Consider the following 17,639-nt stretch of genomic DNA (forward strand, 5'->3'; position numbering starts at 1 on the left):
ATATTTGATCATAACCACAGTATAAGCCAATAAATCCGTTCAAACAAAACTGATTGGCTCATTATTTACGATGAAATGTAGACATTGATTAAGAGTGGAACTGATGATATTGTGTGTTGGCCCACTTTTCATTCGAATTAATTTGCGTTAATTTATAAAGTCACATCAAAATAAATGCCAATACATTCACAATTCGTTTGTTAAAAACAAAATCACATCCATGCCATTGCACATGCACATGAATCGACATGAATCAACAGCGGATATCAGGTTTTCCTTTGTTTTTATATCGTCATTGGTTCTTAATGTGATTGCCCATGTGTATGTTTGATAATTCGGCGATAATCTCCATGAAACGAATTTTGCAGCGCCATCCATAATTTGAGGGGATTTTTAAAGTTGTTGATTGTTTTTACTGAAAATTTGGAATAGCGTTGCAAAGAAACAAAAAAGTAATTTTCTTATTGTGAGATGACAGTTATCCATTCAATATTTGAGTTGCGAAACCTCTTAACGAGGAAGTGAAAATGCATAAAATTTGTTTACCATTAATGTGGTTGTTCTGTCAATGATATTTAATGAACAGTTGACCTGTTTGTAATGATTTCTGCAGTGCAGATTTTTACGCTTCAACGATTCCGGAGCCAACTACATTTCAAATTCATTTTTTTAAAATAAAAAACGACGATATAAAAACGACGAAATAATTGAAAATATTTGGATTTCGATTAAAAACGAACAGCAGAAAATTCTTTCATTTTGCTAAAGTTTTCGATCCGAAAATTGAAGACCTTTTAAATAATCTACCTTGATCAAGTATGATTTATAACGTAAAACATCCGATTTATTCTTTTATTGGAAACGCACATGTGCGTGTTAGAAGTAAACATAAAAGTTGTGTGACATAATCGATCAAGCGATAAATGTCAATAAACCTTTGGAATTGCAAGTGAAAATGTTCAAAGGTGTTAATTTACACACTTGACATACTTTTACTTCAAAACATTGCTGAAAGTCTCACCTGCAAAATTGAGAATAATTTTTCGTTTCAATGACAGTTTTGTTGCCAAAGGATTTGCGAAAATAAAAGTATTTTATTGCGTAAATCTAGGCGTAAATGGTCAATCGTTCATTCATACAGAATGTCTAAGGTGCATTACTTTCATAAAAGTATATATTCCTTAATTTTTTTTTTCAATTACTTGTTATATTTCTCTTTTATTCATTATGATACTTCTAAATTCGTCTCGTTAATATCCGAGATATAAAAGGCTAAACCTCATTTTTATTCTCGTGTGTGTGTGTTATTTGGCTTCAACGTCCATATATTTCTCTTTGCTTCCAACTGTTATCTTTTCATCAAACAAATAATATGCGTTGAGCATATACACACACCCGTCTTATTGGTAAATGCCATATCGAAACGCAACTGAAATTTATAGTCGGATAATGTCATATTTACGAGAATGTGAACCGGTAAGCTTTGCACCTACACGCCTCACAATTTTGCTTGTCGCTCTTTTCTCCCATCGTAAAATTAATGTTTGCGATTGCAAGGCGCTGTGAATATTATTGGAACATATGTTGTTGTAGTCTCTTTGTTCTCGCATAAATAATAAGTTTTTGTTAGATAAGTGGAAAAATGTTCATTGTTTTATAGTATAACCCATGCCAATCCTTTGTTATCTTAACAGACGCATATTTAATAATTCGGCATTGACGGCGTCAGGCAGCAACAATTCACACACGCTCGTGCAAAGAAATTGGTACGCACCATGCTACCAAAGTTTTTTTTACTCTAAAATAGAAAAAAATGTGTGTTTCGAACGAAAGAGCAAAAGTGTCAACTCACCCATAAGCATAAAATGTGTTTAAAGAGTGGAATGTGTTTAATTTGGATCCTTATAACAAAATTCTTTTTTTTTTCTCTCACCATTTTTGGACATGTGTTTAGAAAGTATGCCAAAATTTTCAAATTTAAGTTGTGCTGGGTTTTGATCTCTCATCAAAGTTCATTTGATACCTTGAGCTTTGAATGCATTGAAATAATGTGTGAACAACCGTACCCAACAAATCCACTACAAAAATATTTAAATCCACGCATGCTTACTTGGCAAATGCTTACTTTGAACTATTTATTTGGTTCAATTTCACACCGATTCTGTACGTATATGGTGTGTGATAAAGGATCAAAAAACAGATGGAGACAAATGGCGCAAAAATGGAGCATCTAAACTAAAAATAAACGATATACAAACAAATATAAACACTTATCAAAAATGTAAAGTGGATAATGAAATGTGAAAAACATACGCAAAGCCTGCGATGCAATTGAACGTTTTGGTAAACAGAGAAAGAGAGGGATAGAGATGCTCCCAGACGGTAAAATAAAATGTGAAAGGTTAGTGGCATAGAATCAAACAACATGTGTGCGGTATTCACTTCGCGCCAACGCAAAATGAAAAGGATGATTACACCATTAACTGCCGAGCGATTGTAAACAGCAACGAGAAACGAAAAAAAAGAGTAACGACGAAACGAGTTATGTGACAAAAAGAAAACATAAACACATACACACGCACCCCTTCTTACACACGCGATCAAATCAAATAGCGAATCATATTAAGCATGCATCACTTACACTTAGTATGCTCAGCTCTCAGTGCTTATGCCACGATTTTACTGCATGCTTTGCGGTGGCATTCTTATTTTTGAAGAACATATGAACAAACACACAATCAAACAGTAAATGTGGACATCCACGTGCTATTACATACGTGTCCCAATAATTGTAATAAAAAAGTATACACAACAACAAGCATTGTGGCTAGCAAATGTAATAATGTATGCCTAATAAATTTCAATCATGTTTCAATACTGCTTTCACCGCGGAAGCTCGTTTATTGTAATGCTCTATATTTCTCTTTCACACACACACACATCCGTGCATTTTGCAGTGTCTCATACACATTTTCATCTAATTAAATTATTTACAAAGCATAATTTTATGTTTGTTATGACTATAGTATTTGCTAAATATTCTGAGCCGATGAGCGTGCGGTTTGGCATTTTTTTTCTTTTGCTTTTGTGGTATTTACTTTGGGCTACTATAGAACCTCGGATATGAAATGGTTTACGCTTTTTCTACGTAATTACGCAGAGTTGTTGTAAGTGCACCCTGAAGTGAAAGCACTTTCCTTTTGGCAGGTTTTCGTGAAAGCGATGTTGATAATGAAATTGTAAGCATTCGGTTGATAATCGTTGTGTTTAGTTAGCCCATTTGAAAAAGAATAAAAATTGATCCAGCAATTTAGTGTTTTTTGTCATTTAATTTCCATTTCTTTTTTAACGTTTCTATTGCAAAAGCTTTAAACTTGATTAAAAATTCGTGAAAATTTGCTGAAATTCGCGGAAATTTGTAGAAATTCGTCAAACTTTATAAATATTTTGCAAATTTCTACAAATTTTCATGAGTTTTCGTAAGTTTATACGAATTTTAAAAGATTTTTATGAATTTAAAGAAAAATGTCAAATTTTCGAGAAGTTCTATTTTTTTGGAATTTTAGATAATTTTAAATTTGTGTTAATGTAAAAGAAATCGACATTTAAAATTCTAGTGAGAAGCCCCTTGTCAATTGCTTTATATCCGCATTTCCGCATTTTTACAATTCACATGTATAACCATAGTACACTTAACCTTTATTTACTAACATATGCCAGCATATTTTATGTGTCACCATACCATATTTGCATGTGTAACGGGTACAAGGTGCACTGATATTTTTATCGTTTGCTCACAAATTGCTCAATTTCATTTGAATAAATACAAAGAAAGATAAATAAGCGAAGGTGAAAATATGTTAAGACATGTAAGTGGATCGATAAACTTGTGACATTAATTTTTTACTCAGCTTATTCATAATTGTAACAAATTATTTACGGGGAAAAAAATGACAATACAGGCCGCAGATAGCAACATTTTTTTAAATAATAAAATATATTCTGAAGTGCGATGCACGCAATGTATTCCATGTGCTTTAAGCATTGTGACACTGCTTAAAGTGTACTTATCACATTTTATGCACATTTAAATCCAAGCAAAAATCCAACTCTTCATCAAAAAACCAATTCTTATTCAAGACGTTTTTAAATGACTTCGTGCACGAATATCTTGGTGGAAACATGTATTGTACAATTAGCTCAATTCAAATCACACATATTGTACTTCTCTCACTCATATCTAGTATTGAACATCAGCAATGCAAACGTATTGTAAAAAAAGTATGCATTTGAAGAAAAAAACACTCGTGCAGACAGATGCGTCTCGTTTGGGGTTAAACGAACATTCGTCACTTTTGTATGCATTTCTCTTTTTGTGTCTCATTCACTTCGGTTTTCGGTGATCGTATTATTTATGGCGCACTAAACGGATTACTACTAGATTAAAATCAACAAAGTTATGGTCAACATTGATGCTTTTATCTTAAATTCATTCTATATATCGGATTGCATGACTTAGGCGTATGCATCCGTAACGATGAATGTGAACGTGACGAAAATTAAGTGATAAAAATAATCCTCTTGTGTTCTAAAAATAGAATGCCAAAAAACGAGATGATATAGACGAATCTGACGATGACGAAAGCACAAAATTTCAAATATAGTTTGATTCTGTTGAGAAAAAAGAGCACAATATGTCAACCGAAAAAAGACAAGTTTAAGAATGTTATACATTTGAATTGGATTGTATGCGGTTCAGTTGACAAAATTGTCGAGAATATGGATGAATTGCATCTGTTGAAATGCCTATCACTTTTTATCTGTAATTCTTCAAAATCTAGCTTATAAATAGATTTAAAGAATACAACCATCTCGCTCAACGTCCTACCATTCTGCTTTATACAAACACAACACTTATGCAACAACAATAAAAAGCTAAAAGACCGGATCGGTTGTGAGAGAGTTTCAAACGACGAAAAACAAGAGAGCAAAACATCGCTATGAACACAAAAAACTGCATATATAGATTCAGAGAAATAAGAGCGACGAAATATTGAATATGTATAACAACAAGCTTTGAAAGAGAAATAAATAAATGAAAAATAATCCGGATGAATGAAATGAGATGAAGGGAAATAAGTGTAGCAGAAATAATAATGTTGATCAAGTTTTCAAGCAACTGAAGTGAAAGAATGGAAATCAATGAACGTAAAGTTCACTCTGACTGTGTGTGTGTGCCCTTTGGCTGACACGTTGTGCTTATACAAAATTCAAATAGACAAGCATCAATGTCAGACACAATGCTGAACGGCTACAGTGCAAATCGCCAAATTAACCTCATACCCCCCGCCCGCTTTCAACATGATTTGAATGCAGTGGCTCAGTGTATGCATTTGACTGTATATTCCTGTTTATATAACTGTCGCGTCGTGACATAGTGGTCATACTTGAATGGGAATGAGAACGTGTTCGATTGCCACAATTTCCATCGATTTGCAATGCAAAATCTCATTTCAAATAGACACAAATCACCGGACTGGAGAATGCGGCACAAAATATTATAAAGATATAGTGATTTAAAACACACACACACACACAAACCACCACAACAAAATATCGAAGAATGAACAAAAACATTCATGCAATGCTAAATAAACGATGGGGATTTATTTCTGGAATTTAAATTTTGAATTAGCTTTATGTAAAAATTGCATCTATGTATATTTACTATTCAGTATTGGTGAATTGTGATGCAAATTCATACACGTATGCAAACCAATATTTAAGCTGATTGGTTTCATTAAAGCGGTATAATCAATAACATTTCGACCATAAGCTCAATACAATTTACGTGAACTAAAATGAATTTATTCAATTTTTAAAATTAGTTTCACATTTTCCAGCACTATTGTGTTTCTATGTTCAAAATTCCATTTTAGTCAATTTAAAATTCGGCGAAAGGCAAAGTGACTCAATTTCTCACATCGATTACATTTCTCGTCGTTTGAGTGGGGAGAAAAAAAATGCGCGTGCTGTTTTGATTTTTTTTATCTCCCCACCAAATTTATTGCCATCATTATTCATTTCAGCACGTATTATCAATAATAATAATCGGAACACAATTTAAGCGCTTTGTTCCCATAAAATGGACCCATGACATTCTTTTACATCTTCAAATCCAAAATCATACATTACCAACATCGTATAAAATAACATAAATGGGCAACAACAAAAATATATCGAGAGGGAAAGAGAGAGAGAGAAAATAAAAAACACAGTGAATGTAAGCGATTGTATCGTTCATTTTCACATTTTATGATTGCACATTGTCTTAATCCGAATGTTTATGTTGAATGTGCATTTATTGTAATCGAACATGCGATAAAAAAAAGAAACTAAACGCATATAACACACTCACTATAGCGCTCTAGCTTGTGTGTCACTCACACAGACAATATCCACCAGCAATCACAATGACAAGCATTGTTGTTTTTCGTCCATCCAAATTAAGTAGTGTCTCGCTCTATCTCTCTCTCTCTCTCTCTCTCTCTCTCTCTCTCTCTCTCTCTCTCCCCCTGTGTGTATGTATACAACAATATCTTGAAACGCAGCCATGAAATTGGCCATCGCATTTTGATAGAGACGAATTTGTGTGATGATGCAAAAGCGCACGAATCGGTTAAAAGAGGAAGAGAGCTAGAAAAAATAACGAACCAAATATTCTAAAGGACTTTAATAATAATAAACTACTTGCTTGAAACGTTTTGTTGCTGTATAACCGGTACTAGCCGAACACACACATATACAAAATATCTGGTTGGGAATGGGGTAAAGAATTGGATGAAGATGCGAACGAGATGAATGAACTAAATACAATAATAGCAATAATATCAATTGCAAAATAACATACACACACATATACCAAATAAACGATGTGAAAAATTATGTTGTTAAATGAATGTGTACGGTGTGATCTATGATAAAAGCGATTTAAACGAATGTTCACTCTCACTTCAACAGCAACAGCGAGAAGAAAAAAATGCGTTTTCATTGAACCGAACCAAAAAACATCAGCGCTAGCACGCAAAGGCAGCATAACATGCAATGCACAGATACATACAACAACAATCATCCAAACAATTTCTCGCCATGCTTTCTCTCGTGTTGTTGCTGTTTTTTTTTCTCTTCTTCGTTGTAAAGTTGTGATGAAGCATTGTATCATCTCATTGTAAGTGGTACAAACGACGCGCTTTAAGCACATACACACTTGACAACATATTTATTGTTGTACGTCACATTTCGTTACAAATTCTTTTTTACGATGGTCGCTTCTTCTTCAACTTCTTTTCAGATCACTCGTGCTTTTTTTTCTCTCACTCGTTCCGTACATTTCTTGTTGCCATATAAAAGTTTGCTGTTGCCGCTGCTTGCTATGGAAGGGTTGAAATGAGACGGGTTCGTATTTTATTGCGGCTGCTGTTGCGCTCTGTTTCTAATGCTCTGCATATAGAGCATACCATTGAAGAATCTGACAAAAATTGATCTTAATGGAATGGTATGGTTTCGATGAGAATACTATATTACTCCGAAATATGAGAATAATATAGAAGAGAAATTACGAGAGAGGGACAGAGAACGAAAAAAAAAAAATGGTGAAAAATAAAAGGAAAATGGAAGAGAGCGACAGAGAATTTAAGTGTATTCGATGGATCTGGAGTACTAATGAAGAATTCAAAAGCTCTCTTCTTCACATTTTTGACATCGATTACACAACAAACAAACACAACGCTTTGTTAAGCACTTTTGTGAGATAAAGTAACGTAGACAGTTAGTAAATCAATGCATTTCTCAATTGCATGGCAATAGAGTGAATCATATCGAATATACACACTTGTCAAACAATAATAGATGTAGTGAGAACTTCTCACAGAAGTATCAATTAAGCTTCCGTTCACTTTTTGATCATGATGCTATTGATGAAAAAAAATGTGAATTGATCTTTGTTGTCTCTTCTGTAAAGTGGACGAGTTCCTGAGTCAAGATTCTGACAATTGCATTTATCGATTGTTTAATATACCGTCTGAATCTCAACTAAATATAAACCTCTTATGTCTTGAGGAAAAAATCGCATTTCAAACGAAAACACAGTCCATTTATTTCAAACGCCAAATAAATATGTAAAAATTCGGACCCTTGGTCAGAAGCAACGGAATATGCGGTGAATCTTCAATTTTAGGTCTTTTTTAATATTTCCTGTCTACAAATTTTCAAGTACCACATCTGTAATCCCATTTTTATTCTCTGCCAACCAAATGATTATGTTTATCATTTGTGGTAAAATTGCCATTATGTGTATGTCTATTTATGTTTTAAATAATATTCCAACCACAATGAATATCATAATGATTGAATTAGCATTTATCATAAAGTTGACTGTGAAAATAGTACTGATTTGGTTTTTCTGCGCATTAGCTCATTTGTTAGCGGTATTTTGTTGACGAGATTTGATTTTGAAACGTTGTAAAACATAAAGCATCGATTTTCTATTTTATCGAATCAAAACCATTTCGTCACTTTATCGCTTGTTCGCAAAACAAGCGACATTTGAAATGACGCTCAATGAACGGTTTGTTTGCGCGTTACTCTGATGATCCTTCTCTCTCTGTCTCTCTCTCTCGTTCTTTATCTTGTTCGTTCATAATGTAAGGGATAAACGGCTCATACAGTTAGCCGCTTGAATTTGAATCTCATCGAATTCAACGAAAACGAATCAACGAACGAAGGAACGAACGAAAGGACGAAAGATATAGCAGTGCCAGCACATATTGAAACGCGCGTATGGGACACAGAATGAGTCGTGTGTTTTTTTATATTTTTCAGGTTCATTTTTCACTGTGATGGTGGAGTGACGTGTGACCGCTGCTCACTGTGTATATATATATGCCGCGTCTGTTGCGCTTGCGAAGCATTGTTATTTCGGCTTGGTATGTTGTGTGTATATTCCAAACGTAAAACGGTTTCATATCAATGCGGATACCTTCTTTCTTGTTGTTCGTGTGTCTCTCGTTCTCGAATTCTCAATTCCCAACAATCATCAAGCCAGCTGCTCGCTTCGCATTCGATAAGAATGCTTTTGCCAAATGAAAATGAAACTTTTTAGTCTGTATTAGGACGTCGTGGCGCGAAGTTGTTTTTATACATATACATACATATATTTTTTTATACGTTAGTCAATTCAAAAAAGAAAACAAACAAATTATTCGTTTCGAAATCGCTACAACGCCGTTATAAAATAAACTGCAACACTTTAAAATAATTGATATTTCAGCAAAGCAAAAAAAAATTATTCCAAATATTTTATTTCAAATCATTTGGGTGTGAATTTGCGTGTGTGTGTGTGTGTGTGTAAATATGCGCTTTTTTCTTTTTTTAAATAAATAAAAAATGGGTAATTGGGCAAATTTGGTTGTTGTAGATTAAAAGTGAATTTTACAGTTTTTTTTTTGTCAAAATAAAAAAATTATTTACAAAATGACAATATTAAATTTGCGCAGATCTTCAATTAAATAAATTCATTTTAATTTAACTAAAAATTCGGAAGCGATTTTAAATAGTTGTGATCACCTCTTCTTTTTTTTAATGCAAAACAAAAAAAAAACATTTTTTTTCTATTATCGTGTAATTCAAAATTAAATGATCCAGACAAGGATCATTTTGCTAATTAATAACAAATTAATAAGAAAAAAAATATGATAAATACATGAATTTGCTTTGAAAAGGCAATAAATTCGATACGCAACTGAATTAGGTTTGAAAGCAAAACATTGATGATAAATAAATAAATATGATGAAAGGAAATAATTTTCGAGTAATTGTATATTGATTTGACCCAGATATTGAGTCAAGTTCATTATGTGTGATATCATGTTATCATGTTGATAATGTTTATGATATTACAAACGCAAAAAAGATTCACAGGCCGATTATCAAACACAAAAACTAAGAAGAACAAAATGGGAATGAACAGTTGAATACAATTCGTCACAGTGGATGTTATTGTTTTTTTTTTTTTGATGATTGGACGCATATATAGTAAATAAATAAGCCATAAATTATTTCAAAGCTGCCCCGTACGTGGAAAATGAAATCACAACTTGTGTCCGCGGCGGTTCTGTAGCAATGTTATCAAACCGCCACAAACTTTGTAAACACACAAAATATATAAATCGTAAACAAAAATATAAAAAGCGAATCATGAGCGAATTCAGAACAATTATTCCGAATTATTTTCACTTGATCGAATTTTACATTGAGTGGGAAATGTTGAATTTTTCTTCGTTTATTTATTGTTCGTTCATCGATTTAAATGTCAATTAGCATATTTAATGAGAAAAATGGAATTCATTATGAAATGAAAAATTCATCATCATTTTTTTTGAAGTGAAAACCGCCAAATATTTCCATTTTTGATTTTTTTTTTCCCCCGAATTGAGTGTTAATTAAACAGATACATAATACTTCCGGCTGTCGAATGTAATCAGCGTTTTTGTTGCAAAAAAAACGGAAATGAATTTAAAATGTATAATGCTGGGGAATTGTGTTTCCATTTATCTACAGGGAATCAAATAATAATTCAAACTTTCTTGAACGATGGTTCGCATTATAGTGGCTGTGATGCAAAAATAAATGGTTAACAATGCAAATATATGAGTGACAACGAAACAAATTGATAATAACCATTAAACTTCGTGTTGTTTCCGTATTCAATGTTTTATGCATATTGTCTCAACTTGACATATTGATAAATTATGGACAAACAAAGAATTGATATACATTGCCAAAATTTTGTTATCGCCAAGTGTATGCCGTATTCGAATACGGTTTCCGCCGTCTTTGATGACATATCTACTGTGATATCATCAGAGGATTCGGTAACATGCAAATGACATGGGACTTATACACAGGTTTTTTTTTGTTGCCAAAATTCGACTCAAGCCATTTTGAATTTAAAGAGCTGTTTTTTTGTTCAAAATTTGATAAAATTACAACCAACATTGTTTTTCGATTTGAAATTGAAATTGAATAATTGTTTGTATCGTTAATAACGTAGAACTTTATCTCAGAATTGAAGATCCATTCCTCGTAACATCTTTCTCTTTCAATTTCAGTAGCCGACGTCAGATAGCCGATATATCCGACTGATATCTGTCTGGCTTCGTTATAGTCATACTTGACCTCGAGCAATTTTTTCTTCTTCTTCTACAAATCTCCATTTTGAGCGATTCAAATTTCAGTTGAAAAAAAAATTTCGATTTAAAATATGAAAATTCGAATAAAAGCCCACACACATAAAATACGCGGTTGCGATTTGGCCCAACTGATGATTGGTATCGAATCGCCGATTATTTATTTTTCGCCGTAAACGTTCGATAATGCATTTTCTCTACTGTCTCGTTTTGAAAGACAAATATTGATCAAAAAAAAAATGGATTATGTGGAAAATTTATTATACAAAAGATAAACAATTGGAATAAAACACTCAAAATAATAACAAAGTCGATGTTGATGTGAGCAACACACACGAAATAAATCAATTCATTTTAAAACGCACTTCTAATATCATTAGCATGTCGATGGAATCTTATAAATGGATGATTATTTTTTGAAAATTTTTAGTTTTTGGACAGGTACAATCACCTTATCCCGAAATTTATCGATACTCTTAATGAAATTCGTTTGTTCAATATATTCGATGTTTATATCGATTATAAAATCAATTTGCAAAACTTTTCTTATTCCCTGTTGTGTTCTACATATTTTGCTCTTATACAGTCTACAATTGAAATGGCTCTGAGTTTGTACACTTTCGCCAATATCTTGTACACTTTTACAAAGGTTGGCTCGAGAACCATTTTTTCCTCGCTCCATATTCTTCCGCTTTGTTGCATGCCCAAAAAAATACGATGAATAGTCAAATTCATTATTCCCTTACAAGTTGGTGAATTTTTTTTTTTTTTTTGTTATCGATAATATCATATGCTTTGTCAAAGCTCATTGTATCCGCGGCTGATATATGGATATATAATTACAAAAAAAAACATTCACCAAAACCCAGTTTTGTGCTCTTTCTCAAATTGTGCAAACCTGAAATCTGTCATATGCGTCATCGTTTCTTGTATTATATTTTTTTGTGCTGTTCAAATTTTTGTTTGTCGGTTTTTTTGTTGCGTCAATCGCTCATCAATTGTTTGCAAGTTTTGTCATTCATGGACTCCGAAAGTACTTTCAACTTAACCACTTACATACTTTTATCACGGCGTCTTTCATATTGCAACAGCATACTATGTTCCCACTTCATACATTTTTTTTGGCTCGCATCGTTCAGCCGATGTTAAGTTTGAATTGGTTATTTCATATATCGTTTAGTGGCTTGAATGATAGACGAAAATATTGAACGGCATATCACAAGTATATTGCATTTGAGTAATGCATATCGAAATATCGGAACATAGCCAGTGATTGAATAGAGAGAGAGAGAGAGAGAGAGAGAGAGAGAGAGAGAGAGAGAGAGAGTGGTGGGAAAGGAGCAAGCAAACGAACGAACAAACTAAGAATCCAATCATCTCGCCAGCCCAATGATGGAAAAATAAGAAATGTTGTGTGTTCGATCAACTTGAAGCGTTTCTTTCAGTTTTGACACTCAAGTGGCAAAATCACACACAAACACAAACAAAACACACGTGAATCAAACCGAAAATTGAGACTGAATTCAAACCATTAGCATCATACAAAGTACTCCAAAAACTTATTTCATTTAACCGAAAACCGGGCGCACATCGCTCTCGCAGTAAAAACGAACTTTATGCTGTTTTCTCGTAAATCATGTATAGTTGCATGCAAGGAAATGAATACCAGCACCATCATCTCATGATGATGTCGTTTTTTTCTCTCTCTCTCGTTTCCATAAATGTTCCCTTTTCACTTAATTCATCACACAGTATATATTTTTATTTTTCATTCATTTTGAGCCCGGTAAAGCGAAACGCTTTTCAAATCGAAAAGTACCAAAGTACCATTTAATTCAAAATATATAGATAACAAAGATTAAAAGGCCGCCTTCCAATTTCCATTTAATAATATTTGAAATGGATCAGTGGTTGGCATAACAGTTGACCTCTGGCTAAGGAAAATGTAAACATAAAAGTCAATCGCATCAATTTTGATCGAACTTGAGTATGGACTGTGTACACTGTACACACATCGCATCAAATACGTAAATGTATGTTCTTTAGGCTTATATCTCTTTGTCTCATTCACTTAGTTTCTCTTTCATCCGAATATTTAGTTCGGTTGAAGCTTTGAATTTATTGCGTTGCGCATCTCAATTTCACACACATTTGAAATGAATAATATTTGCGATTGAGAATTACATGAATAAAACATAGAGAGAGCAAAAGTGCGCGAAAAATAAGCCATGCTAAGTGTTTATAAAAAAATATGAAATTATAAATCTATTGAAAATATCGAGAGGAGAGCATGTTTTTATTCAGACATTACTCAGCTGAGTCAGCTATAAGCGCTACTCTATTCTCGATGTATTCAATAGAAATATAAATGCAGCAGAACGGAAAAAAACACTTGAAACGATCCTTAAATTTATTGATGTTTTTTTTTTTGCAATATGAAATTCGACGAATTTCAATCGGATAATTGGAAAATGTGGGCGAATATAACTGACCGGTAAACACTCTGTTTGAAACAGACCACTAAAATAAAGTATGAATTTCCGGATATTTGAACTTGATTTAATTGATTGATCACTGATACAATGAAATCTATACCCACTTTCACCGAGCAATGTTTATCGAACATTTCCGTTGCTCGGAAATGTATTTTGAAAAGTCTAAATATCAAACAATAGTTTAAAGTTGAACACAATAATATTTGACGTCACCACAAATATTCAACGAGTTAATATATTGATTAAAAATTAGATCAAAAATGTCTCTGAAAAATCCAAGGAAACAAAAAAAAATATTTAATTCAATTTACTATTTGGAACGGTGGGCGAACAAGTGGCAAGAAGTATTTTTCATTGCTGGCATGTATACAAGAATTGAACGTTTTTTTTGTTATGCACGCGAAGCGAATTCATTTAAAATTCTATTAAGTTCAGCTAATTTATAATTTAAATTAATAATAATTTTACCCAGATAATTGTTTCTGCAGTTTGGCATTTTGTGATTGAGTTGGAATTCAGGTGGTCGGTATGAAGACTGAAGTGTCTATGGCATTTCAAGACAGTGGCAAATAGACAAAAACGTCCGGTATATGCTTTATTTATCAAAGGCCGGAGGAAATATTAGAAATGACTATTTTTCACTCAATTTCTCTTTCACTCTCTTCATCTTTCATTCGTTTTGAAATGTGCAAAAATGTTTGGTCTTAAAATAAACGAGAATCCAATTTATTCTGTGTGCCGAAAATAAATACTTATATAGACTTATATAACTCTTTCCCTCTCTCTCTATTGCTTCTATTCTCAAATCTTCTGCAACTAACTTCTAGATAGCATACTGTGTGAAAATATTGCTACTCATGCCAAATGCAACTGAAGCATAGGTGTTGACGAAAAATGGCTCTTTTTGTATTACATAAATAAATTTCTGCGAAAAGTGAAAGTTACCAAACATCTTTCTTCAATACTAAAACTTTTTCGGATTTTTATGTTTTCACAGAAATTCACTCATTAACAAAAAAGAAGAAGCAATTTTTCGTCAACACCTACGATGCGGAGAATGAGTACCAAATTTGAATAATGACTACCAATGCAAATGGAATCAGCCATCTATATCAGTAAAACGATATTAACTTCATTTCAATTTACCCAAATCGAATTATATACGCTTTGAGATTTGTACAAATTACTTACGCTCTCTCAGTCTCTTTCTCGCACTTACGAATTCTTTGCTTTTTGCCGTCGCACTAGGTTTCCGTCTCGAACCAACGGTAACCGTTAAATGTTTGGCAATTGTTCCACTTTGATTTTAAGAACTGCATTTATAATCATTGAAAAGTGGCCATCACAAAAGTAATTCGATTTACATATTTAACGAGACAGCCAACACTAATACATTCTGCATTTACTTTGGCATTTCATTTCATTTCGATGAGCAACAATATCAAAGCTTTCATTTCTTGGATACAATGATAATTTTATTTTGAGATTTTTCTAGAGAAACGTTTGCGTCATTGTTGTTTACGATACATATGAGTTTTGCTGGTTTGGAAAATTGATTGACCTTTTGGGTGATTTTTTTTTTAAATAAAAGTTGGAATACATACAATTCAGTGCTCAAAAAAAAATTCCGCTTCATCTATTCTCACTTTTATTCTCAACAACTCAGTTCTTTCTAAAAAGTTGTATTAAAAGACGCACTTTATACATGTATATAAAATGCGCGCCTTTATTTATCAATTACATTTGAAGCATTACAAGATTATTTCATCATAAACTTTGTGATATGTATTGAAAAATATTTAAGTAAGCTTAAACCCATTGTCGAAATTGATTTTTTTTTTCGTTCCGACCAACAAATTGTTGGCAGGGAAATAAGGGTTCGAAACAAATCATAAATGCCATTTAGATTTTAAACTGGATTCAAAATGTACAAAAAAAGGCAAAAAATTCCAAATTTTGTGAATTAAATTTTTAATTGTTTGGAGTGGCAGTTGACAAGCGAAGCGCCTTAAAAAAATATCCAAAGACCGTTAGAAGCTTCAACCGTTCAATTTGGAAATCGCTGTATTTTATGGTTTTAGCATTGACAAAAGCGTCGAAAGAATGAGGGAGCGAGTGCAAAAAAAGATATATAAACAGAATTATTGAGACTTTTCTGTGAATTGTTCAGTGTATTTTTTCACTTAATGAAAAAATATCGTCATTTTTTTATCTCTCCCCTCTAAATATTCATTCGAAATAATGTTTTTATATCACAATGCTATCAAAACATGCAACAAAATAGAAAAAAAATATGGTTAAATTCACGGAATATACTGGCCAACGATAATTGACACGATATATAATTATAATTATTGGCGAGTTTATATTCTATATTAAAATATTTTTTTTAATCGAATCACATATATAATGGGGAAAAATGGGCGATTGTGTCAAAGTGAAATTATAGGCAAATGAATAAATAGCAAAAGCAGGCGTCGACTTGCTGGAGTGTGAAATTGGTCGATGATGACGATAATGAAAATAGAAAAAAACGGCAGTTAGAGTGAGAATGACGGTAAATTAAATCCAATAGAAAGTTGATAATTGAAATACGTCACTTAATACCAGTATACAAGACCATTAGCCTGGATGAAATAGACCGATCTAAATGGAAAGAGAATAATGTGAGGAAAAGCAACATCGATTATTTTATTTACACTGCTGCACCGAATTCCGGTTTTTTTCACATTTCAATTCTATTTTCATCCGTTTTTCTGAGACTTGTTTAAGCAATCTCATACCCTTGTGAAAAAAAATGACTGACTGACTATAAATTAAGTCACATTTAATCACTTTTATTCGGTTAAAATTACCAATAGATGATTGAAATCGAATATCGTCGGTTATGTTTCAGAGTTAACTAAAAGTGATTATAGTCAACTTAGTTGACAAAAGTCAATTTCATATACAGCCATTTTGTCAGCCATTTTTGTCCCAAATTAGTCAATTTATAGTCGGCTATGAAGTCGAAATATTTCCACAAGGGTAGTTTTCGTTGATTTTGTGCTTTTTTCTTGAGGGCGATCAATGAATCTTGAATATTGGAACGAATGAAATTAATATTACCTCCGATATTACAATGCTCCGATCTATCGAATAATTTATGCACGCTTATTTTTTTGGCACTTTAGCTCATTCGAACCGTGTCGATAGAGCAAATATGGCAAACGTTGATGTCTCTAATATCGATGAAGTAATGATTTTATGTGGATAACACATAGTAAATGCATGCGCATCGTGCACAACACAATATTGAGCATTATTTGACCCAATGCGATCATCAAATAATGAATAGGTAATGTGAAATAGGCACTTTTACTTTCAATCACTAACATTCCCACAGAGAAGGTGCCATAAAACGATTATGGCTCGCATCAATATATCATAACACTTAATGGCCACCATGTGATTGCTATGCAAGCTGTAAAAATATTCTCATGCTGACTCTATATCAGAATCAACACTTAAACACAAACTAAATTCATTCATTTAATACCATATTCACACAATACATATATTAGAACAGTTGACGGGGGGTTGAAAAACTCCTAGTTTTGACGAAAATTCAAGTGCAACCACACAGAAAGAAAAAATTTGGTATTTTTAATTCAATTTTGGTAGATTTAATATAAAATTAACCAACAACGAATTAAATTTACCATTTTTGACATTTCTGAGGCATATTTTTCAAAAGTGACTATTTTTTTGAATAAGTTTTACCAACTGCCCATGAATTTGGTGAATGAAATGAAGCAATTGGTAAAACTTATTAAACTGATAGTCTCTTTTGAGAAATATGCCTCAGAGATGTCAAAAATGGTAAATTTAATTCGTTGCTGGTTGATTTTATATTAAA

At 32.6% G+C, this 17,639-nt stretch overlaps 1 protein-coding gene across 3 annotated transcripts in view; it reads left to right on the forward strand.

Moving 5' to 3' along the window:
- The window catches only part of LOC116339415 (potassium channel subfamily T member 2), a 174,927-nt gene that overhangs the window by 98,434 nt on the left and 58,854 nt on the right, over nt 1–17,639 (forward strand). The gene's annotated exons all lie outside the window — the stretch shown is intronic.

Source organism: Contarinia nasturtii, unplaced genomic scaffold (genome assembly GCF_009176525.2).
Source record: "Contarinia nasturtii isolate CC-2019 unplaced genomic scaffold, AAFC_CNas_1.1 Cnas_scaffold_129, whole genome shotgun sequence".
NCBI classification, from domain to species: Eukaryota; Metazoa; Arthropoda; class Insecta; order Diptera; family Cecidomyiidae; genus Contarinia; species Contarinia nasturtii.